General features: G+C 42.2%; 1 protein-coding gene across 1 annotated transcript in view; it reads left to right on the top strand.

The window, feature by feature from the left end:
• Positions 1-448: 448 nt before the first annotated feature.
• TMEM45B (transmembrane protein 45B) overlaps positions 449-26,736 on the top strand; it is a 50,313-nt gene continuing 24,025 nt past the window's right edge. The window contains exon 1 of the mRNA XM_045894699.2: positions 449-697. The gene's annotated coding sequence lies outside the window, so the exon portion shown is untranslated. The remainder of the gene's footprint in view (positions 698-26,736) is intronic.

Below are 26,736 nucleotides of genomic sequence, written 5' to 3'. Positions count from 1 at the left end.
ATCAAGCCCGGGAGCTCGCACAGGGCCAGAAATAGTGCTCCCGCCCTAGCCAGGGTGGGAAGACTGCCTATCACCCGAACCCTCCGACACAGGGCTCAGAAGCATAGTGCCTCAGTGGGGCCAAAATGGCCCTTGATGAAAAGCTGGGTTAGACCTGTCCTATCAGCGCATAAAAGCAAGCTGCAAAAAAAACTCGAACCCATTCCAAATAACTTACTGCGTTCTAAAACAAGCCCATAAAAATCTAAAGGAATTCAAAAAACCCAGCACCTGATAACATACAACACACAATGTCTGGTGTCCAATCAAACATTACCAGGTATGCAAATAAGCAGGAACTATGACCTATAACCAGGGGGGTAAAAAAATCTATCTATTGATCCAAAAAAAAAAAAAAATCAATTCGAATGAACACAAAGAACATCCATTAACTATATTTTAGCCAAGATTTCACACTCTTGTCTCATCAAAGCTTTTAGCAGCAGATGCTACCTCAAAATTACCGAATTGGCAGATTTCCTTTCCCTGATTTTTGGTGCTAATAAACCAAAAAGTTGTTAAAAGGAAAGAAAAACCAAAGCCCAACTGGCAGATTACTTCTGAGGAATTCTCTAAGCTTCAAGGTTTCAAATCCTGCTTCTCTCTCGACGCCTTTCCATTCTTCCTGCATTCCGTTGTGTGTTCCTTCCTTCTCTTGGTAAGTATATTCCTGTTTCTATTTCTACAAAAAATATTTCAAAAACAAAAACTTATATATATTTTTGTATATATTATATATTATGTTTTATATATTATATTAATTAATTATGTATTAATTAATTAAATATACATACACAAGTTAATGCATGGCCATTATTAAATGGATGCTTCTATTTTGTTCTTTCTGCTTTAGATCTCTCAGATAACAAAAAACATTAATAGTATGCTGCTATGTGCCAAACAAAATCAGTGCCATGCCCATATGTATGTATTCTCATATGAAATACATATTTTGGTAATCAGATCAGCCCTGTGTGGTAGATACTATCATCATTCCTATTTTACAGTTGAAGAAATTGAGGCATGGGGAGGTTCAGAAGGCTGCACTAAGTCATACAGTTGATAACTGGCAGATTTGGGTTTGGGCTCAAATAATCTACAACCAGAGCTCATGATTTTGATCATAAATTCTACTGCCTTTAACTAATACAGAGGCTATAGAATAGATGATCTATTTAAAAAAAAATAAACTATATAGATATAACCAATACAGATCCCTCCCCTTCTTTTTCTTCCCTATATCCTTCCAAATAGCCACTAATCTGAAGATGTTCTCATACATGATTTCCCCCTTACCTGTTCCCACCTTTGGATCTCAGATGAAGATGATTGAGTGAATCCCATTAGCCAGTTTCCACCTCCATTGTTAACTATGATTTTCATAGTAGCATTATATATAATATTCAAATGTGTTTTGTATGTATCTTCTAAATCCGGTATTTAATGATTTAATGTGTTTTGTACGTATCTCCTAAATTCCATATTTCACCCATGGTGGTGGTGGTGGTGGTGATGGTGTGTGTGTGCGTGCACACTTTAAATTTATATAAAGGGCATTTGTATTATATAGACCTTGTATTATTTCTTACTATCTTTACTCAGCACTGTTTTTACAACATATCCTTGTTGTTATGTACATTTCATTGTTGCTTCTAATGGGCACACCATTCCCTAGTATGTATCAACTGCATTGTCTAATTGTCTCCAACTACAATGACCCTTTATGTACATGTCTTGCTGTGAGCCTGTGTGTGAATTTCTGGAACATATGAATGCTTAATTTAACCAAATACTTAACAACTACTCTCCAAAGAAAACTGTACCAATGTCACCACTTCCCCAGCAATGCAGGAGGGTTCTTATTTTTCCCACACTCTTATATTACTTGGCATTATCCAATTTCTAATGTTTGCAAATCTGATGTCCAGTCTTTTAATACAGGGTACATTTTTCTAATTGCTAATGAGCTAGAGTACCTCTTTATTATTTTTCATTTGTGTTTCTCTATTTGTAAATTACTGTTTATATCATTTGTCCAGTTTTCTGTCAGGTTTCTCATTGTTGTTTCACAAGAGTTGTTTGTATATTTAGCTAATAGCTAGAGACTAATAGTCTCTTGTCAGTTTTAGATATTGCAAATACATTCTCCCAATCTATTGTCTGTGTGTTGACCTTGTCTACAGGTCCTTCATTTAACAAAAATCTGTAATTTTGATGCAATGAAATCCATTAAATTTTTTTGCCTCCTGCTTTGTGCTTTGTGGTCTTAAGTTGCCACAAAGATATTTTTATATAAGCTTTTTTAGGAATGTGCCTTTAGATCTTTAGTACATCTGAAGCCCACCTCTATAAATAGGTAAAGGTAAGGAAAGGATGCAGTTTTATTTTTCTATTTATGGGGCAATTTTTCCAAGAGCATCTACTAAGCATTGATTTGTGACACCATTGTTTGTCACATATCAAGTTTATATAAAGAGGTGGGTCTAACTCTGAGTTCTCTGTTTTGTTTCATTAGATTATTTGTTAATCCTCTTTAAATTGCCTTTGTCTAAAATCAATTAAGTATAAATGTAAGAATTCCTTTCTGGACTTTCAGTTCTGTTCCATTGATCTATATGCCTACACTCACACCAGTTCCACACTGTCTTAACTAGCATATTAAAATTTAAAATCAGAAAGTGTAGGGGCAAGGTGCCTGGGGGGCTCAGTCGGTTAAGCAGCTGCCTTCGGCTCAGGTCATGATTCCAGGGTCCTGGGATCAACTCCTGCAACAGGCTCCCTGCTAGGCGGGGAGCCTGCTTCTCCCTCTCCCTCTGCCTGCCTCTCTGCCTACTTGTGCTCTCTATCTCTCTGTCAAATAAATAAATAAAATCTTTTAAAAAAAATTTTAAAGAAGAAAGTGTAGGGGCGGCTGGGTGGCTCAGTCAGTTAAGTGTCTGTCTTTGGCTCAAGTCATGATCCCAGGGTCCTGAGATCGACTCCTGCGACGGGCTCTCTGCTCAGCCAGGAGTCTGCTTCTCTTCTTCTGCCCTGCTTGTGCTTTCTCTCTCTCTTTCAGTTTGTCTGTCTCTCAAATAAATAAATAAAATCTTTTTAAAAAATTAAAAAAAATAAAATCAGAAAGTGTAAATTCTCCAACTTAATTCATATGTAACAGGGCTAGCCCTCAGCTTTTTAGAACATTTTATTATGCAGTTTGTTAACACACACAAAAGTAGAAGGAATAGTATAATGAACTTTTATTACCTATCGTTCAGCTTCAAGAATCATGCTTCATCTATACTTCTCCACCCCTTACCCATTGCAGGTTTTGATTTTTAATACCTTTACTGAGATATAACTTAGCAAAAAATTCACCCATTTAACTGCACAATTCAATGATTTTGAGTAAATTTAGGAAGATGTGCAAACAGCACCACAGCTCAGTTTGAGAAAACTTCCATTGTCCCAGAATATTCCATCTTGCCCAACTGCCATCAGTCCCTACCCCTGATCCCACTCCAGCCCCAGGCAACCAACCATTCATCTGCTTTCAATCTCTATACATTTGTCTTCTCTGAACATTTCTTTTTTCTTTTTAAGATTTTATTTATTCATCTGAGACACAGAGATACAGAGAGAGAGAGAGAGAGCATGAGCAGGGAGAGAGACAAAGGAAGGGGGAGAAGCAGGCTCCTCGCTGAGCCAGGAGCCCAATGTGGGGCTTAATCCCAGGACCCTGGGATCATGACCTGATCCGAAGGCAGATGCTTAACCAGCTGAGCCACCCAGGCGCTCCTCTCTCAACATTTCTTATAAGTGGAATCATATAGTATGTGGTCTTTTCTATCTAGCTTCTTTTGCTTACCATAGATTTTACAGTCATACGTGTTGAAGCTTATATTAGTAGTTCATTTCTTTCTGTTGCTAAGTAGGATTCCATTTTATAGATATAACACATTATCATTCACCAGTGGACTGACCTTTGAACTGCTTCCGGTTTTGAATATTATGTATAATGCTACTACGAAAATGTGCATATAAGCCTTTGTGTGGATACATGTTTTCATTTCTCTTGGATATACAGCTAAGAGTAAAATTTCTGAGTCAGATGATAAGTTTGTTTAACTTTTAAGAAACTGCCAAATTGTAATTCAGAGTGACTATACCACTTTACATTGCTATAAGCAATATATGAGGGTTCCAGTTTATCTACATCCTCCCCAATTTTTACTATTTTCTGTATTTTATTTTTATTTCCACAATTATTCCTGATTAACATCATCTTGGGGTTTTTTTGTGGGGGGTGGGTTCCTATATTTTTAAATCTAACTTAGTGGGTGTATTGGTATCTCATTATGGTTTAATTTGCATTTTCTTAGTTCTAATTTTGCTAACCATCTTTTTATAGGCTTTTATTTATTGTTTTAAGATTTATTTATTTATTTTAGAAAGAGAGAGCACGCCAGTGGGGGGGGGAAGGGCAGAAGGAGAGGGAGAGAGAATCTCAAGCAGACTCCCTGCTGAGCGCAGAGCCCCACACAGGGCTCGATCCCAGGACCCTGGGATCATGACCTGAGCTGAAACCAAGAGTTGGATGCCCAACCAACTGAGCCACCCAGGTGCCCCTCTTTTTATGGTATATTCATATACCTTTTAGATATTCATATACCTTTGTTGGTGAAATGTCTGTTTAAACATTTTGCCTGTTTTTTAATTGGGCCACCTTTTTATTAAATTATAAGACTTCTTAGTACATTTTAGAGAAAAGTCCTTCATCAGATAGATAACTTGGAAATAGTTTCTCCCAGTCTGTGGCTTAACTTCATTTCCTCACTGGTGTCTTTTGAGCTTTTCAATTTTGATGATGTCCAATTTATCAAATTTTTCTGGGGCGCCTGGGTGGTTCAGATGGTTAAGCGTCTGCCTTCAGCTCGGGTCATGACCCCAGGGTCCTGGGATCAAGCCCCACATCGGGCTCCCTACTCAGCAGGGAGCCTGCTTCTCCCTCTCTCTCTCTCCCTCTGTCAAATAAATAAATAAAATCTTTAAAAAAATTTTTTTCTTTCATTGATCATGCTGTTGGTATGGATATCTGGGGTCCTCCTTGGTCTATCCTGTGCAGACATGTGGAAATTTATCCAGGCCTTATGGCTATCTCATATTCCAGATCTTTGACCAGTCCCCCAGTTCATTGCTAATGCCAGCCAGGACTGCAACCTCAGGCTAGCTGAGCCACTGGATTTACCTGTTTGTTTGCTCCTGAGATCCTAACAATTACTTCCAATCCTGCTAGAAGTAGGTTTTTCTATGCTTATTCAAAACCAAGTGAGACCCCACTGGTGGTGAAGCTGTGGGTTTTCACAGTTTGAACACCCTGGTAGAATATCCCATAAACTGAGGTGGAAGGTGGAAGAAATGGGAGCAATCTCAGGTAATCACAGAACCTACTGGTTTTTTGTTTGTTGGTTGGTTGGTTTCTCTTAAATATTTTATTTATTTAGGGGCACCTGGGTGGCTCAGTTGGTTGGGCAACTGAGTCCCAGGATAGAGTCCCGCATCTTAAAAGATTTTATTTATTTATTTGAGAGAGAGACAATGAGAATGAGCAGGGGAGAGACGCAGAGGGAGAGGGACAAGCAGACTCCCCCCTGAGCAGGGAGCCTGACATGGGGCTCCATCCCAGGGCCCTGAGATCACGATCTGAGCTGAAGTCAGATGCTTAAACTGACTGAGCCACTCAGGCGCCCCAGAACCTACATTTTTATTCACAGCTTAGCATTTCATTAATAACTACCTCTAAATTAGTCATATGCCTTTGGTCAATTTCCAAAGCCCTGGAATGGTTATTTTGACAATTTAGTCCAGTTTTATAATTAATTTTGGAGGAGTGAATTTGCTGGGGACTTCCTTCGTGGCACTGAGCAATACTGGTTTGGGGGATGGAATAATGCAGGCAAAATGATGCTTTTCTTCTAAGACTGGGAACAAGACAAGGGTGCCCACTCTCACCACTCCTAGTCAACATAGTACTAGAAGTCATAGTCACAGCAATCAGACAAGTAAAAGGCATAAAAGATATCAAAATCAGAAAAAAAAGAAGTAGATAATACAGTCTTACAGAAAATCCTAAAGACTCCACCAAGAAACTGTTAAAACTGGGAGCCTGGGTGGCTCAGTCAGTTAAGCATCTGCCTTTGGCTCAGGTCATTATCCCAACGTCCTGGGATCGAGCCCCACATTGGGCTCCCTGCTCAGCTGGGAGCCTGCTTCTCCATCTCCCTCTGCTGTTCTCCCTACTCATTCTCTCTCTCTCAAATAAATAAACAAAATCTTTAAAAATAAATAAATAAATAGCTTCTGCACAACAAAAGAAAACAAAACCTACAGAATCAGAAAATATTTGCAAATCATGTATCTGATAAGGAATCAATATCCAACTCACACAACTCAGTAACAAAAACAAAAAAAAACAAAACAACAATCTGATTTTCAAATGGGCAAAGGACTTGAATAGACATTTTTTTTCAAAGAAGACATACAAATGGCCAACAGGTACATGAGAAGATGCTCAACATCACTCATCATCAGGGAAATGCAAATCAAAACCACAATGAGGTATCACCTCCTACTTGTTGAAATGGTTATATCAAAAAGACAACAGATAACAAATGTTGGTGAGGTTGTGGAAAGGAACCTTTGTGTACTGTTGGTGGGAATGTAAGTTGGTACAGCTACTACAGGAATCATTAAACCATTAAATAGAACTACCATATGATCCAGCAATCCCACTTCTGGGTATATATCCAAAGAAAATGAGATCACTATCTCATCAAGATATATGCATCTCTGTGTTCATTGCAGCATTTTTTACAATAGCCAAGACATGGGAACCACCCATCAACATATGAATGGATAAAGAAAATGTGAAATATATCAATCTGTCTTTCTTATATATCTATCTACATATGGAATTTTATTCAGCCATAAAGAGGAAGGAGATTCTGCTCTTTGCAACATGGATTAATTTTGAGGGCATAATGCTAAGTGAAATAAGTCAGACAAAGAAAGACAAATACCATATGATCTCATTTATATATGGAATCTAAATATCCAAACACATAGAAACAGAAAGTAAATGGGTGGTTGCCGGGGGCTAGGGAGTCGGGTAAATGAGAAGATGTTGGTCAAAGGGTATAAACTTTCAGTTATAAGTTGAGTAAGTTCTGGGAATCTAATATCAGAATGGAGACTATAATAAATATACTGTATTGTGTACTTGAATGTTGCTAAGCATCTTAAATGTTCCCACTATAACAACAACCCCCCAAAAATGGTAATTATGTGAAATGACAGATGTGTTAACTACCTTATTGTGGTAAACATTTCCCAAAATATACCTATATCAGATCATCACATTGTAAATCTCAAACTGACATAATGTTATATGGTAATCATATCCCAATGAAGCTGAAAAAAAATTGAGAATTTTTACATATTTTACTGGCTATGATTCCTCTTTTTAAAGTGGATACTTAGCTCCTTTGTTTATATTTTAAATGTGTTGTCTGCCTATTTCTTACTGGCTTGTGGACGTTATTTGTATATTTTGTATATGCATCCTTTATCAGATACATCCTGCAAATATTTTCTCCTAGTCTGTGGCTTGCCTTTTCAGGTACTTAACATTGTCCTTTTCTAAACACAAGTTCTTAATTATAATAAAGTCTCATTTATGAATCTTTTCTTTATAATTGGTGCTTTTTTATGCACTTTGTAGGAAATATTTTCTTACTCCCCAGGTTGTAAAGACATTTTTCCGAATTGTCTTCTGAAGTCTTTATCGTTTTGCCTTTCATGATTAGATCTACAATCCATTGTAATCGATTCTGGGTAGCAGGGAGAGGGAGGGGACAATGTATCAACATTTCTGTGTAGACGTTCAAATGGCCCAGCTCTGCTTATTAAGAGATGATCCATTCCACCAGTGCACTGCAAACTTTGGCATAATTCAAGTGACTGCTCTGTATGGGTCAGCTTCTGGACTCTGTTTTCTGTTCTTTTTGTTAATTGATCTGTTTTTGTGCCAATTTCCATACTATCGTGCTTACTGCAACTTCCTAATAAGTCTTGATATCTGATAATGTGAGTCCTTCAGCTTTTTTTTTTTTTAAAGATTTTATTTATTTATTTGAGACAGAGAGAATGAGAGACAGAGAGCATGAGAGGGAGGAGGGTCAGAGGGAGAAGCAGACTCCCCACCGAGCAGGGGGAAGCCCGATGCGGGACTCGATCTCGGGACTCCAGGATCATGACCTGAGCCGAAGGCAGTCGCCCAACCAACTGAGCCACCCAGGCGCCCAGTCCTTCAGCTTTGTTCTTCAAGTTTGTCCTAACTGTTCTTACCCTTTTTGCATTTCTGTGTTTGTTTTAAAATCAGTTTGTTTTTCACACACACACACACACCTTCCAGTGATTGACTGAGATTACATTGAATCTGTAGATCAATTTAGAGAGGATTAAATCATTATTATACTGAGTCTTTCAAAATGTGAACATGGTATCTCTCTCTGTTACATAGGTCTTCTTTAAATTCTCTCAATAGAGGTTTCGGGGTAGAAGTCTTGGACATACTGTGTTAGATTTATTTATTAATGATGATTACCTAAGTTAATTATCTCATTAGAATTTGCCAAATGGTGGGGCACCTGGGTGGCTCAGTCAGTTGAGCCTCTGACTTTTGATTTCAGGTCAGGTCATGATCTCAGGGTCATGAGATGGAGCCCTGCCCCCACTGCCCTGTGGTGGTCACGGGCCTGCCTAAGGTTCTCTGCACCTCCCTCTGCCCCTCCTGCCCTCCTATGCTCACTCTCTCGAAAAAAAAAACAAAACTGCCAAATGGTGATTTTCTAATTCTATCATTCATTCTATACTTATTAGCTAGAATTTTTCTACAAATACTCTCCTGCATTCTCTAAAACTATCTAATTTCTCTATTATACAGTTCATATAAGAAAGGCAGGATGGGGCACCTGGGTGACACAGTTGTTTGAGCATCTGACTGTTGGTTTTGGCTTGGGCCTGATCTCAGGGTTGTGAGATCAAGCTCCGCATTGGAAGTCCAGAATGGAGCCTGCTTGAGATTCTCTCTCTCTCTCCCTCTCCCTCTGCCCCTCCTGCTTGTGCTCTCATTCTCTCTCTAAAATAATTAAATAAGATCTTTAAGAAAAAGAAGGAGAAGGAGGAGGGAGAAGAAGAAGAAGAAGAGGAAGAAGAAAGGGAAGGGGAAGGGGAAGGGGAAGAGGAAGAGGAAGAGGAAGAAGGAGAAGGAGAAGAAAGAAGAAGAAGAAGAAGAAGAAGAAGAAGAAGAAGAAGAAGAAGAAGAAGAAGAAAAGTAGGATAAATGCTTAATTCCTTCCCTTTAGTTACTAATGAGTTGGCACCCCAGTAACCCCCAAAACTATCTGACTAGTTTTGCTCTTGTTGGTTAAGGAAATCTCATGTGCAGTCTTTCAATCCCCAGTCAGCACCCTAAGAAGGGGCCTTGGGCCTGGAACACTTCCTTACCAAGAGACACAGAGCCCACACACCTCTGTCAGGCTTACAGACTTCCTCTGCTTAAACATGTGTTTCGATGGCCTCAGGCACACCCCCAGCATTCAGTATTTCAGACACCACGGGGAGGAGTTGGAGTCTTTCCGCTCTGGACAAGAAGGGCGCATACAGACCTATTGCCCTGCAATGGCTGTCAGGAGTGGAGGGGGACCTTGGTGGCCATGGGGGACCGACACACACTATTGGAGCTGACCTTGCTGTCTCTTCTCTGTATGGGTAAAGCATTGTTCCATCCAGTGCTCTACTGTGCTGTGCTTTCCTTGGTGACTCTGATACCAAGATGCAGTGAGCAGAGTGTTTGGACTTCTACTCCAGGTGGCTGGTGTTGTGATAAGCTTTGCTATCCTCTAGGTAGTTGGAGTCCACCCCTCACTGCGTTCTGCTTGACAGTTTGGCATAGTAAGCAGGGTTGCCAACTATGGCATGGTGGAAGCACAAGGGCTTGTCAGCCCCATTGCCCTAGGTGGTGCCAGCCCCTCAAGGATCATGGGTTACTTTCCTCTGCCTTATAGGCATAAATGGGATGTAGATAATCTCCCTGTCGATAGGACTGAGCTGGTGCAATGGGTGAGGGCAGAGATACAAGAGGTGGGTCCTAAGAAAAAAACCTATGGCCTAGCTCTTGGCCCCCCTTGCATTGCCACACCACCAGCCAACTCCCATGGTATCCCAAGGGTCTGTTGGGGGAGTTCATTGAGACGACATGACTGCCGGTTGATTTGCAAGCTGGATTCAGGCAATGGGAGGCTCCTCAGCCCCGCCCTGTCCTTAGAATGTGCATCCTGCTCACCTTTCCAGCTCCCAGAAGCTGCCCCAAAGATACAGCCTTGAGATAGTGATATGGTGTTGAGACCATCTGGATGGTATACATGACTGAACCCAGGGAAGGCATCTATATAAACTATATAAACTTAAGATTCAATAGGTAGGTATAGAGATCTATTCATCTTGTAGCTGCCCAAGACAGCTACAAGTCTCATATTTAAGTTCCCTTGCTTGTTAAACCTGCCATCTACCAATCAAGAATGGCCTGCCTCTTTCTTAAGTCTCTTCCAGCCCTCCAGGTATGGGGACCAGTTGCAGATTTCATGTGGGAAGCTCCCGAGGTTGTGAACCAACAGGGTCACTGGTGATGTCCAAGGGAAGTAAGGGAGTCCTGTGCAGGGAGTTCCACCCCATCCCGCCATTTGGGGGCCTCAAATAAGATCTGTTTGCACTCAGTGCTAAACCACTGATGACATCGCTGAAAACAAAACTGTTGAAATAAGATCCTTCTCTGCGAATGAAATACAAAAACTGAAAGGCAGATATGGACAGAGGCCAAGGGAATCTCATGCAGCGAGGCTGGTGTTAATGTTTGATGAAGGGACCCTGCAGACCCAGATGTCTCAGGCTGGAGGGCACAGTTAAGGATGGGGCTGAGGTCTTCAGGTCCCCGTTGTGGGTCAGTGGCCTTGTACCCCTGTCAGGATAAAAAGGGAAAAGAGAGAAATCGAGACTTTTATGGGGCTCTTGGATACTGGTGCCATAAGGACCTGAAAATGAATGACTTTGGGACAGTTGGGGGTAAATGAGGTGACCCGTGGCAGACAGGTGCTCATATGCTCAATATGCTACCACTGGGCAGGATTTGACCTTCAACAAACCCAGGTCATCACAGGAGTTTCGGCCATCCATTACTTCAACGACATCTTAGCTGGAAAGCCCACCAAAAAACAGGTGGAGGTGGCACTGCAACTAGTCATTGTATCAATGACTAGTGGCAGGTAGGCTATAAACCCAGAGGAAGTACAGGACCCAACAGAGCAGGTGCATTTCCTAGGGGTCACTTGGGCACAAAGCCAAAGAAGTACCCTCGATAGAGTAAGAGAATTATTGGCTCCGATGGTATCCTCTGATAAAAAGGAGGTCCAGTATTTCCTAGGCCTTTTTGGGTACTGGAGACAGCATGTACCCCACTTGGATGTTCTTCTGTTCCCCCTAGTTAAGGTGACCCACAAGGTTATCAGTTTTGAATCAGGTCCTTTGTAGCAGCAAGTCTTGAAAGCTCTTCAACAAGCTCTGGCCCAGTCACTGCACTGGGAGCCTCAGAGCCTACACCACCGGTGTCCATGACCTCCACACATGCTGATTAGGCAACAAAAAACTTCCACTCAATGACAGTACAGGACCGTCGTACATCATGCAACTTTACTTTGCCACTTAACCTGTAGTTAAACCAGACACGAGCTTCATACAATTGGCCTAGAGACTCTTCTAAAAAGTGCTCCCTGACCAGAGTGATGGGTGCTCCTCTGACTTAGATGTTCTCTAACTGGCCTATGAAGTGCTTGTCACCCTCAGATGGGGCATAGACTCACATGCCCTGGAAAAAATGGTATGTCATTAACTATGGCAGAGATAGTTAACACTACTCCCCACGCTGTTCTCAGCGAACTCATTAGCCATGGCAGTGATGGAACAGGGTGGTGTCTTGCCAACACCTCTTGCTGTGTAATGTATCAATAATTCAGGGAAGGTAGAAACCAAACTGCAGAAAATCCAGGCTCCGATGGAATGGTTTTCAGCTCCTGGATTCCCTTAGACTTTGATGTTTTTAGTTGAAATAACACGAACACTTGGGGTTCCTGGTTGAGGACCATCCTCCAGGGAGCCCTAACCATCCTCTTGGGTCTGGTCCTCCTAATAACCCTAGTGAAATGCTGTCTCAAAATGACAGAGAGGCGGCCAACCACATCCATATAATAAGTGGTTTAGGGGCCCCATGAGCCCCGATTTCACCTCCTAATTCAAGGTGGGCAATGGTCCTGCTGGATTTGATATGTTTCATCTGCTGTTTCAGTGGACAGGTGAGGATGGGGGGCGGGGGAGAAGGCTAAGAAAGGCAGCCTAAAGTGCAGTCTTTCAACGCCCAAGGACTCATAAGGATGGGTCTCAGGCCCAGAACACTTCCTCACCGAGAGACAGAGAGCCCACACAACTGTGCTGGGCTTCCAGCCTTGTGTGGGAACATTCTTCCCTGTTTCAGACTCAGTGTGTGCTCCTTTGTTCTGCTTGCGACTGCATCAGTGCCCCTCAGGGACACCCCAGCATTCAGTTTCCCACACTCTCTGGTGGAGGAGCTGGGGTCCTTCTGCCCTGGCATGAGAGGGGTGCATATAGACCAGTTGCTCTACATTGGCTGCCAGGGCCAGAGGGGCACATTATTAGATCTGTCTCTTCTCTATGTGAGCAAAGCACTGTTCTGTCCAGTGCCTTACAGTGTTGTGTTTTCCTTGCTGACTCTGAAACCAAGATGCAGTGGGCAGAATGTGTGGATTTCTATTTCCGGTAGCTGACATTGTGATGAGCTTTGCTATCCTTTGAGCAGTTAGAGTCCTCTCCTTGGATTGTAACCAGTGTTGTGTTCTACCCAACAGTTTTATTTATCTTTCTCTTTTGAATATCACTATGTTTTTATAAATGGTTGGTATTCTATTGGATTTTCAAATTGTCCCACCTTTAGAGTCTTCGTTCAGGCTGGCTTCTGTGGCCTTTTGACGAAGCTCCTATTCTTACCCGGGTTTCCCCAAGTCAGAGCCTGAGAAAAAAGTTTGTATACAGGTAGTATATTTGAATAGGTGATTCCAGAGAGCAGGAGTGAAAGATGAGGGGAGTGTCACAGGAAGGAGGGACAAGTTGGCCACTGGGATTTTTTTTTCTGACTGGTACTTCTTAAGGAATTTTTTAAAGTATGTATCAGAACTTTTAAAGTATGTATCACCCACGGGACAAAAGGAAAGCATTTGTTGCTTAGATACTATTCCCCATTGATGGATTATGGCCTCATGGGCATTTATTCTTCCCAAATTCCCTGTTGCACATTCATGACCACCGAGTGGAGTCCTGCCAATGTTCTACATCCTGCAAGCCTCAAAAAAAGCCCCAAGGCAGGAAGCAAGAGATGGTTGCACAACCAGGCAGGGAAGCACTCTGTGACTGTACCTGTCAAAGCTCACATGAGCTGCTCACCACACCCACAACTAAACTGAAAAGTGTGACTGAGATGATTTTGAAGTATGGCACAAGAGATGTCTAGTGCTGCTCATTTTGAGCCACTCATGCTTCTCTCAAGTCCAATCCATCACAGGGTTTCCTTTCATGCACTGGCCAGTCACAATTTCTGCAAGAGGATGAGTGGAGCCAACATCGGTCCCCACTGCTCCGCTGCTTCTGAGGCCATCATTGGGATGGTCATCACATACGCCCCAATCTAGATTCCCTCACCCTCACCAGCCCGTCAGCTTGGAGCGCACTTCTGAAAAGAAGTTATCTCTGGTCCAGTGTTATTCTCATGAGTTTCCCGAGGTAGCTTTCCACACCTTCCTTTCTACTCATACATGTAACACACACTCCCTGCACCTGTGTGTGTATGTAGTATAATCTCATGATTGTGAAACAAAACAACACACAAAGAGAAAAGAAAAAGTGAACTGGATCTAACAGACATATACAGAATGCTTCACCCAACAAGGACAGAATACACATTCTTCTCAAGGGCAAATAGGACATTCTCCAAGATAGACCATATGTCAGGCCACAAATCAACTCTCAATAGATATAAAAAGACAAAGATCATACAAAGTATCTTCTCTGAACACAAGAGGACGAAGTTAGAAATCAATAACAGAGAGAAAACTTGAAAATTCACAAATTTGTGGGAAGTTAAACAACACACCCTTAAACTCCCAATGAGCCAAAGAAGAAATCACAAGGGAAATTAGGAAATACTTAAGAGATGAATGAGAATAAAAACAACACACTAAAACTTTTGAGATGCAACAAAAATGGTACTAAGAGGGAAATTTATAGCTAGGAATACTGACATTAAAATCAAGATCTCAAATTAACAGTCTAGCTTAACTACTCAAGGAACTAGAAAGAGAAGAAAATAACCCCAGTGGTAGCAGGAAGAAGGAAGTAATAAAAATCACAGCAGAGGTAAGTAAAACAGAGACCAGGAAATCAAGGAGACTGAAATTTAGTTTTTCAAAAAGATTAACGAAACTGACAAACCTTTACCTAGCCTGATCAAGAGAAAAAGAGAAGTCTCAAATTACTAAAATCTGAAATGCATGTGGGGGCATTACTACTGATTCTAAGGAAATAAAAAGGATTATAAGAGAACAATTGTACTATGAACAATTATAGGCCAACAATCAGTAACCTACATGAAATGGACAAATTCCTAGAAGCACACAACCTACCAAGACTGAATCGTGAAAAAATAGAAAATCCGAACAGACCTCTCTCTCTTTCTCTCTTTCTAGAGGGGGGTAAGGGGCAGACAGAGTAAGAGAGAGAATCTTAAGCAGGTTCCACACCCAGTGCAGAGCCTAACTCGGGCTCGATCTCACAACCCTGAGATCATGACCTGAGCCAAAATCAAGAGTCAGACGCTTAACCGACTGAGCCATCCAGGTGCCCCAGACCCCTAACTCTTAAAAAGATTGAATCAGGAATCAAAATCCTCCTGACAAAGAAAAATCCTGGACCTAATGGCTTCATAGATTAATTCTACCAAACACTTAAAGAAGAACTAACACCAATCCTTCTCAAACTCTTCCAAAAAATTGAAGAGAAAGGGACACGTCCTAACTCATTTTTATGAGGCCAGCATTGCCCTAATACCAAAACCAAATAAAAACACTGCAATTAGAGAAAATCAGAGACCAATATCACTATGAACATTGATGCAGAAATCCTTAACAAAATACTAACAAATAGAATTCAACAGCATATCAAAAGGATTATATAGCATAATCAAATGGAACTTATTCCTGAAATGCAAGGATAGTTCAACATATGAAAATCAATCAATGTAATACACCACATTAACAGAATGGAAAGGGGGGAAAACCTGATATGATCATCTCAATGAATGCAGAAAAAGCATTTGACAAAATTCAACACCCCTTCACAAAAAACATTCAACAAACTTGGAATAGAAAGAGACTACCTCAACATAATAAAGGTCATATATGAAAAACCCACAATTAACAGGATACTCAGTGGTGAAAAGTGAAAGCTTTTCCTCTAAGATTAAGAACAAGACAATTATGCTCACTTTTTCCACTTCTATTCAACACAGTATTAGAAGTTATAGCCAGAACAATCAGGCAAGAAAAGCTAGAAAGGAAGAAATAAAATTATTTCTATTCACAAATAATATGATCTTGTATGTAGAAAACCCAAATATCACACACACACACATACACACACACAAATTGTTAGAAGTAATAAACTAATTCAGCAAAGTGTCAAAATACAAAATCAACACTCAAAATATCAGTTGTGTTTCTATACACCAGCAACAAAAATCTGAAAAGGAAATTAAGAAAACAATTCTATTTCCAAAGCATCAAAGAGAATAAAATACTTGGGGTGCCTTGGGGGCTCAGTCATTTAAACTTCTTACTCTTGGCTCAGGTTATGATCTCAGGGTCGTGGAATCAAGCCCGTCGTTGGCTCCGAGCTCAGTGGGGAGTCTGCCTGGGATTCTCTCTCTCCCTCTCCTTCTGCCCCTCCTCTTTCTCTCTCAAATAAATAAATATTTTTTAAAAAAGAATAAAATACTTAGGAATTAACTTAACCAAGAAGGTGACAGTCTTGTACACTGAAAACTCTAAAACATTGCTGAAAGGAATTAAAGAAAACATTAAGAAATGGAAAGACATCTTGTGTCCATGGACTGAAAGACAATTTTAATACTACCCAAAGCAATCTACAGAGTCAGTGCAATCCTTACCAAAATCTGAAGGACTTTTTTTGGGGGGCAGGAATGGAAAAATCCATCCTAAAATTCAAATGGAATTCAAGGATCCCAAATAACCAAACGATCTTGAAAAAGACAAACAAATTTGGAAGACTTGTACTTCCTAACCTAAAATTCACTAGAAAGCCACAATAATCCAAACAGGGTGGTACTGGCATAAAGACATAGAGATCAATGTAATAAAATAGAGATCCCAGAAATAAACCCTTGCATATAAAGTCAAGTGATTTTTTTTACATGAGTGCCAAGACGATTCAATGGGGAAAGGACAATCTTTTCAACAAATGGTACTGGGAAAACTAGATATCCACACATAAATGAGTGAAGTTGTAGCCTTATCTAACACCATATACAAAAATTAAGTCAAAACGGATAAAAGATTTAAACATTAAGAGCTAAAACTATACAAGTCTTAGAAGAGAACATAGGGGAAAGTCTTCATGACCTTGAATTTGGCAGTGATTTCTTGGATATGACATCAAGAGCATAGGCAACAAAAGCAAAAATAGAAAATTGGATTTTATCAAAATTAAAACTTTTTGCATCAATACACACTAACAGAGTAAAAGGCAACCCATAGAATGGGAGAAAATATTTGCAAATCACATATCTGATAAGAGATTAGTACCAAATATATAGAGAATTCCTAAAAGTCAACAACAACAAAATACCCAATTCAAAAATGGGCAAAGCACTTGAATAGATATTACTCTAAAGAAGATATATACAAATGGCCAATAAGCACATGAAAAGATATTCACCAGCATTATCATTAGGGAAATGCAAATCAAAAGCACAATGAGATACTACTTCGTACTCATTAGGATGGCTATTATCAAAAAACAGAAAACAAGTGTTAGCTAGGATGTGTAGAAACTGGAACCCTGTTTACTACTTGTGGGAATGCAAAATGGTACAGCTGCTCCAGAAAACAGTTCCTCAAAAAAATAGAATTACCATCTGATGCAGCACTACTTTTGGATATATACACCGAAGAATTGAAAGCAGGAACCAAAAGAAATACTTGTACACCAAGGTTTGTAACAGCATCGTTCACAATACCAAAGGTGGAAACAATCAAAAGGTCCATTGACAGATAAGTGGATAAACAAAATGTAGCACATTATATGTAGTGTATGTCATATATATTCCTGCCTTAAAAGGAAAGAAATTGATACATGCTACAACATGGACGAAGCTTGAAGACATTATGCTAATTGAAATAAGCTAGACACAAAAGGAGAGATTCCACTTTTATGAGATACCTCGAGTAGTCAAATTCATAGAGACAGAATCTAGAAAAGTGGTTACTAGGGGCTGGGGGACCGAGGAATGCGTAGTTACTGCTTAATGGGTATAGAGTTTCAGAACAGGATGATGAAAAAGTTCTGGAGATAGGGCGCCTGGGTGGCTCAGTCGATAAGCGTCTGCCTTCGGCTCAGGTCATGATCCCAGGGTCCTGGGATCGAGTCCCACATCGGGCTCCCTGCTCGGCAGGAAACCTGCTTCTCCCTCTCCCACTCCCCCTGCTTGTGTTCCTGCTCTCGCTTTCTCTCTCTCTGTCAAATAAATAAATAAAAATCTTAAAAAAAAAAAAAGAAAAAGTTCTGGAGATAGATGGTGGTAATGATGGTACATTAATGTGAATGTAATTGATACCCCTCTTGTGTATAATTTAAAATGTTTAAAATGGTAATTTTTATGTTATGTATATTTTACCACCAAAAAAAAAAAAAAAATATCCCGCACCACTCTGCAAACTTTTTAACTTTAACAATATACCATGACTATTTTCCTGGTCCATAAATACAAATCAAATTCAGTGTTTTTAATAACTGCACACTAGGGTGCCTGGGTGGCTCAGTTGGTTAAGTGACTGCCTTCGGCTCAGGTCATGATCCTGGAGTCCCGGGATCGAGTCCCACATCGCGCTCCCTGCTCAGCGAGGAGTCTGCTTCTCCCCCTGATCCTCCCCCTCTCATGCTCTCTGTCTCCCATTCTCTCTCAGATAAATAAATAAAATCTTTAATTAAAAAAAAATAACTGCACACTATATCGTAAAACGACATGCTATACCGTATTTAACCACTCCCACATTGACAAACACTTGCTATTATAAATAATGCTGCAGTCCAAATCTTTAAGGAGGTTCTTATGATGTATTAGTTCTGTACAATGGAGTCTTCAAACTGCAATTACTGGGCAAAGTAAATAGTATATTTAGATCTTTCTTTAATCCATCTTCAACCTTTGTTTATTCATGGTCTAAAGCAAGGAGGAAAGATGCTCTGCATTTGTTAGGTTATGGATTTGGCTGCATGTAACAAAAACCTCCAATCACTGGGACTCATACCAGATATAATTTTATGTCTTTTTCACATAACCATCTGGAGATGGGCATTCCAGGACTGGTATGGAACCCAGCCTCCTTTCATCCCCTTACTCCACCATTCATTTTCCAAGATGGCTCACTACCATCTCCACATTCCAGTCAGTAGGACAGGACGGGGAGAGGATGGGCACATCCCCTTCCTTTCAAGACTCCACCCAGCAGTAGCTGGTACCACTTCGGCTTCCAACCTATTGTCCTGAACTTAGTCATATAACCCATCCTAGCTAAAAGGGAGGCTGGAAAAAATGGTACTCATTCTGGATGGCCATGTGCCCAATTAGGATCATGATGGCCCCAGGGAGATTAGATAATGAGCAAGTCTATGATAAGATCTTCCAAAAGAATATCCCATTATGTCAGCAGTATTTAAAGTAAACAATTTCGCATTGAATTAAAAGACATCCTTGGATCTGTTTCTAGACACTAATCTGTTTCGTTGTTATATTAAATGGCTTTATCATAATTGGTAGCTGTTCTTGTATTAATTTATGGCGGTTGATATATTAATCATTTATCTTTTGTTAACTGTTTGATTTAAGCTACTTGATTTGTGTTATTTTTACAGATCAAGTTAAAAGCAGTCAAACTTAACTTGGCAAAACCTAGTTTGTCCTGACACTTGGATATTATAATTTGAGGCAGATATAATTTTCTTAGTTCCAATTTTTCAATATTAAGAAGCATCTCTACCCAGCAGTAACTACAACTGAGAGGTCACCCATCTGTTTCATCCTCATAGCCTTAGAGGAAAACATCACTAAAGAGAAAGCCTGACCATTGCGGGGATCTAGTAACAGGGAACAGAGTTCCCCAGGGTAACAGACATCCAGGACTCCACCTTCTCACCCATTTCAAAAACAATGGATGTGAGCAAATGCCAAGATGAGGCCTGGTAGTTGAATTTCTAAGCTGATGGGAAATAAAAGAGATGCTCTCCCAGCTCCTGGCGCTTGCACATTATCCATCTGAATTGTGTGGCTCAATTAGCCTTTTAACTGATAGCAGTGCTTCTGCCATTATCTTCCACCAGTCCTCATTCACTCTGTTTCATAGAGGAAAGATTTGCTCAGGTTGATGCCTTATTCTCAGAAGTGCCTTCCTCTGACTTTACAGAAAAGAAAAGCAATTTGATCAAAAGAAGCCAGAGCTGGGCTCGAGTCCCCTGCCGCCCTGCTCCTGTATATCCTTTGCCTTTCTTTCTTTTAAACCTACCTAGAGCATCTTTTCCATGAAGCCTGTCTTGGTTTCCAGGACTGACAACAATGGAATAAGCTGGAAGGCATCTTAGAGATCTAGAAGGGAGGTTCTCAACCTTGACTTCCTGTGGTCACCTAGGTAACTTTTAACAGGTCCTGCTGCCCTCACTCCTCCCCAGATTCGGATCAGTAGGTCTGAAGTGGAGCCTTAGCTCTTGCTAAGGGGGCAGTTTTAACTTCCCCAGGGTCTTATGAGTAAGAGTAGGAAACTACGAGGCCAACACCTTAACTGACAGATGAGGGCACTGAGACCACATGACAATACGAAGAAAGTCGCGCGTTTCTTCGTAGGAAGCGAGCGCCTTCCAGCAGGGACTCTCCTTCGCAGCTCTTCCTCCAGCACCTGGAACTGTGCGGATCTAACGTGCGGCAGATCTGGCAGGATGAACGAAGGAAGGAATCCATGTGACACCAGGCGTAAACCAGAAAATCGGACTCTGGTCCAGGATATGACACCACAGGCTTCCTTTGCTGGAGGGAGATCCGTGACTAGTTCGCCGCGATTGTTGGCTCGGTAAACAGCCTTCCTTGCGACAGGCCCTGGCCCCAGTCCTCGCCGCCTCCCAGGCTCTGCAAGTGCTTTGCATCACAGGAGGTCATGGCTGGCCGCAGTCGGCCTTGGGTGCCCAGGAACGGGCACACCTCAGGGCGTGTCTTGGGGGCCAGGGAACACCTCGGCGGGAGTGTCAGGGGCGTGGAGGGAAGTGCGGGCATTGAGACGGGAGGCCCCGCACGCCCACGAGGGCGGGGAGAGGCGGCCGGGGTGGGCAGGGCGGGCCGGGCGCTCGCACCTACCGGGTGGCTGCGGCAGTCGGCGCTCGACGCGGGCAGCGGAAGGCTCCGGGGCGCTCGGCGCAGGTGAGCCGCCGCGGCGGGCGGCAGCCTCGGGCCCCCAGCGGGCCGGGCCAGGGGAGGGGGCCTCTGGCGCGGAGGGCGCCCGGCCAGGGCAGGGCGGGGCTGGGGGGCTCGGGGCGCTCGGGCAGGAGAGCCGCAGGGGCCGGGCGGCCCAGGGGCGGGCAGCTGACCCGCGAGCCCCCTGAGCGCGCGCCGCTGCCGGGTCGCCGGCGGCCGCGGGGTGAAAACTGGGGCGTCCCGGGCCGGTCAGGCAGACCGTGTGGCGGGGCCGGAGGAGCTTCGAAGTGTGAAGCCCCCGCCCTCCATTCCGCCCCGCGGATCCGAGGACCCGAGGACACCCCGCCCGGGTCGGCTCCTCGCTGGCCCAGGGACTGAGCGCCCTACCGTCCGGCCTCGTGAGCGCCGACCCCCAAGTACGACGGGCCAGAGGCTCTCCTTAAGCCAGGAAGCCCAGAATTCAATAATAAGAGGCGACTGACGGATAAAGTTGCCCGGGGTCGTGATTTCGCTTCCTCTGCGGCTTCAGTGGGTAGGAGCCAAGGGGGACGATGAGCAGGGGTTGGGGAGGTTCACGGTGGACCTGAAAAGCGGTTTAGGCCGCCCGCCTGGGGCCAGAAGGATAACCTCTGGAGAAATATTCTAGCCCTGGCTGTAAGAAGGATTTGCGCCTCGGAAAGGGAAACCCGTCGCCTTATGAAACAGACTTCGTATTAGCCAGCCACGTCTTCTAAGGAGCGACCCACTGCCTGCCCCAGCTCTTGCGCCCTTTGCGCCGTGGCTGCCATGTTCCTCCGCGAACCTGATCGTTGGCCCCGCGGCCCCGCCCCCCGCTCTGCTGGGCCCAGAAAGTGGCGGGAGAATTTTTTCTGGGTCTTACATTCACTTTAATAGGTAGGACGGCTTCTTGTTCCTAAGGAGCGTGTAACATTTAACCGGATGTGCAACCTGCCCAGGACAGTCTGGAGTTTGTTCCTTGTCAAACCTTGTGGAGGACGATCCCAACCCACCGGGAGAGGCGGTGCCAGGGCCACTTCGGCGTCGTTCTTCCTGAGAGGTGATCCGCCTTCATAAGGATGTCCTTACCCTCTGCTCCTAGAGTTTCTGGAAGAGACGTGGAATTGATATGAAGGCTTTATTGAACATGGTGCCTTGGTTTTACGAGGGAGAGTGCCTGACGTAAGCAGAAGGGAAGCATTATTTCTGGTTGGGCATTATTAGTTCTGGTATTAGGACAGCCAAGTATTCAATCCCCCCCCCTTTTTTTTTTAAAGATTTTATTTATTTATTTTGAGAGAGAGAGAATGAGAGAGAACGCATGAGAAGGGGGAGGGTCAGAGGGCGAAGCAGACTCCCTGCCGAGCAGGGAGCCCGATGCGGGACTCGATCCCGGGACTCCAGGATCATGACCTGAGCCGAAGGCAGTCGCTTAACCAACTGAGCCACCCAGGCGCCCTATTCAATTCCCTTTTAAAGGACTTTGATTTCCTCTCACTCCTTCCATGAGAGGCAGGACGGTACCACCACGTACTTATCTCATGCTGTGAGTTTTTCCTTGTACTCTGTGGATTCCTCCCTCAGCCTTCTGGTGGGCAATGGTTGTGATGACCCAGGTGAAACTGTAAAGCTCGAGTGTGACACCAGTGATTCTGTTTGGGGTGTGCCCCCGTATGTCCTTGGTTGTGTCTCTTGCCTAATCTTAGCAAATGGCACTTTGAGATAGGGAGAGAAGGACTAAAGAGAAAGGCTTCTGCTAACTTGAAAGTTAACATCAGCTGCCATGCTAAATTGGTCAAAGTACAGATATTACTTATGTTGGTTATAATCAAAGGATTATCTCTTTTCCTCAATAGCATTTGCCTGTTGGAAATGGATAAGGGCAGTTTTACCATATGTAGAACCACTCCCATAGCCAAAGTTCCTGTTATTGCAAAACTTTTTATAATTGCAGGTAAGAGAATGGAAGTCACCACTGTGTCAACTAATGGATGCATACGAGACAGATTTCAAATCCGTATTTATCTCTAGAGACAGGTTGTGAAACAAAAACTAGATCATGCACGATAGGATACAATATCCAGTAGGAACAATTAGAGGCAACCAGTAAGTCCTGTAAGTCCCACACTTGCTTTGAACTCAGCTTCCCTTTTAACCAGTCTTCTCCCCCAAACCTTTATGGGGGGCTAGAAATAAACAGAGATGATTTGAATTTTAGATCTTTTTCTTTGTCTCGTCTGTTCTCTGTGTCACAGGCTCCACTTCTGAACGGACAGAGAAATTCAAAAGATCTATCAGCCTTATGTGAGGAAGAATTTAAGCTGAAGATACCAAAGTGCACGCATGTATTCCCTTGCAGGATTTAGATATTATAAGCCGTTGTTGATATCTTGCTGGTATCACATCATAAGGGGGCTTTACGCAGTACAAGGCGATTTCCATAAGCAGCACTGTGAGGAAAGAGTAATTGCTTAGTTCGTAAATGGGGAAACTGAAACTTAGAAATACTGAGTATCTGGCCTGGGGTTATCCAGCTGTTAGTGCCAGAGCCAGGACTCAAACGAGAATTCCTTCCATAATACCTCAGCTACCTACACGGTGTCTTTTTGTTTGCTCCTTTAATTTAAGGATGGGGAGTTGTTTGTGATTTATTTCTCCTGACCTTTTATTGAATATAGTCTCTGACTTGAACTCCTAGAATCTAAATTTAGAAACGTTCTTGTTTGGTAGATTTCATGCACACCTTTGTTCAATGTAACTGCAAAAGTATTTTAGAGCTGAGGATAGCCTGAAATATTATCAAGCCTAATCTTTTTGTTTTTTCAAAGAACAAGGGGAGATACAGGGAGAACTAAGCAAGTACCCAAACCTACTTTGCTAAAAGCTAGGCCTGCCAGTGTTCAGACTCTTTCCAGCATGTGGTCCCTTGAGGATTTCCTAGAGATATAAATCAAGTGGTTCAGTTTGATTTACTCTGTTGCTTTGGGGTCTGTGATAGCAAACCATAGCCCCTCTGAATCCTAGACTCAAATATCTGTAGATCCTCCTCACTGAGAGACAGGCACCTCTTCTTTTCAGAGAGGGCTTCCCAGGAGAAAAGGGTAGAATGAAGGGTAGAAGACATGTGCCAGCTGAACCTGTGTTTTTGTAATAGTAAGATCATTCTTGAAAGCTCCACCCAGTAGACTTCTCATACCTCATTCATATAAGAACTAAGTCACATAGCCACTCCTAACTGTAAGGGAGCCTGAGCAAATCTAGTGTTTTAGTCGGCCATGTTGCCAATACAACAAAATAGGGATTCTGTTAAGGAAGAAGGGGAGAGGGCGCCTGGGTGGCTCAGTTGGTTAAGCGACTGCCTTCGGCTCAGGTCATGATCCTGGAGTCCCGGGATCGAGTCCCGCATCGGGCTCCCTGCTCCGCAGGGAGTCTGCTTCTCCCTCTGACCCTCCTCCCTCTCATGCTCTCTGTCTCTCATTCTCTCTGTCTCAAATAAATAAAGAAAATCTTTAAAAAAAAAAAAAAAAAGGAAGAAGGGGAGAATGGATATTGGGTAAACAATTAGCAGTACCTGCCATAGTATGTTTTATGAGTCATTGACTCTTTGTTTCTACATGGATTGTTGTTGCTTTATTTTTACTCTTTGTTGTTGTTCTTTAGTTTACTAAAAAAGTGATAGATAACTCAGTGGTTGTAGAGGAACTTTTTAAAATTATAGATTCTGAGGTTCCACCCAAGAAATGCTGATTATTTAGGTCTGGGTTGAGTCTATAAATCTGAATTATATAAACTGGCACTCCAGATAATTTGAATGCAGGTGGTCACAGGATCACAATTTGAAAAACATTGAATTGGGGAGTGGTTTAGAAGAGGCACCTTCATTTTATTTCCATAGTCTTTCCTGCCTCGTTCCTCTTGAGGCTATTACTTTCTTTTTTAATTTTCTATTTTGGTCAATATAAATAAGTATGTAGTCTTAGAAGTCACAAGTTCTACAAGGTTCTTACTAAGTCTACACTGAGCTACCTCCCTAGAGGCAACTATTTTCAATGCTCTCGGCTACGTTTCTATCATATTTACCACCATATTCCCAAATAACATGCTAATACTGGCTACTTCTCTTTCTTTTCCCACTTCTGGATAGTATCTACTGACATCCTGCCTGGGAGGATAAGGGTCTCTCCCTCCTACCCTCATTATTCTTTCTCACATTTTCTTCCCTTTCTTGCAAGGTCCCAATATAGTTATATCCTAATTTTTTTGATATAACGATATTTGGTGTTTACATTATTATGACTCTGTAAATGTTATTCACAACCCAGCTATGTGATAAACCATGATTTCTACACTTCCTTTCTTGTACAACCTTTTTCTATTCCCTGGACTTAGTAATTGCTACCTCTTCTTCAGTTGCTTAGTGCTTTTTGAACATGCATTACAATTCTGACTCAAACTTTGACAGGATGGTAAAATTACTCCCAATAAAGCGTTAAGTAAGTAGTCAATTTGATTTGCTTTTCTTGGAAGCATCCCTGCTCAGCACCCCCGCCCCCCGCCGCATTCTCTGGGACTGGTTATTCTGAGCCCCTCGTTACACTGGGAGCTCCCCTGGCTGCCACCTTGTCGACTGTACTGTATTCTGATTCTTGGATTGCATGCCTTGTCACTCAGTTTGGTTTTGCTGGAGCATAGCTTCCTGAGAAAGGGCACATGGAGGGAGAGGCAGATTTATCCTGAAGGTGATGAAGTTCCCGGGGCCTCTATGAGGGCTGCAAAGTGTTCCAAGTTGACGAGTCGGGAGGAAAAGCCAGGTCGCCATCATGAAGCATTTTTGGCACATTTTCTAAAGAGATCTTAGAAGCAAGAGCCATGAACCTCCAAGGCTCCCATTTGTTGTGATTTCTTTTCTCAATGTAAATAAATAGTCACATCCACACCCAATTCTGTGTTTGTAATTTTATGACTTTTTCTTAAAGGGACTCCTCAAATTATGTAAGAGGCAGGCCCCACAAGACCTTGCTGTTTTTTCAGACTTTGTACATTCAAGATGTCATTTTTCTTCCTTCACATTTGATTGATGGTTTAGCTGAATATAGGATATTAATTGGAATTAACTTCCCCTCAGAATATTGAAAGCATTGCTCCATTTTCCTCTATCTTTTGATAGCTCGGTTGAGAAGTTGATGCCATTCTGGTTTCTGATCCCTTGTGTTTTGTTTTTATCTCTGGAAGTTTGTAGGGTTTCCTTTTGTTTATTCCTCATGTTCTGATATGTCATGATGTTGTTAGTTGACTTTGGCTTTGGCTTTTTTTCCCCCATTGTTTTAGGTACTTTAAAGGCCTTTTCAATCTAAAAATCATATTCTTCAGTTCTCAGTTTTGTTCTGTTGCATAATTTCCTCTGTTCTTTCTGCAGCTTACACTAAATTACTTAGATGCTAGAGCTCTTGAATCTGCCCTCTTATTTTATCTTTTCTATTTCTATTTTTAAAAAACCTCTCATATTTTAGTTCTAATAAATCTTCCAACCCTCATATTAAATTTTTAAATTTCTACCATCATATATATATGTGATATATATATATATGGGGTTTTTTTAGAGAGAGAGGATGAGCGGGGAGGAGTGTATACTGTAAGGTTTGTGGTGGGCCGAGGGAGAGGGAGAAGTATGGGGGGAGTGGTGATTGATCCCAGGACCCTGGGATTATTACTAGAGCTGAAGGTAGATGCTCATGAGCTGGGTGGCAGATTGAGCCCCCCAGGCACCCCTTAACAGGTCATTTAGAAGAAGA

The sequence above is a fragment of the Mirounga angustirostris genome, unplaced genomic scaffold, assembly GCF_029215605.1.
Source record: "Mirounga angustirostris isolate CCGP_5_RB_7025 unplaced genomic scaffold, mMirAng1.0.hap1 SCAF_13, whole genome shotgun sequence".
Lineage (NCBI taxonomy): Eukaryota > Metazoa > Chordata > Mammalia > Carnivora > Phocidae > Mirounga > Mirounga angustirostris.
Note: the sequence above shows the minus strand (reverse complement) of the source record. Positions and strands in the feature narration are given on the sequence as shown.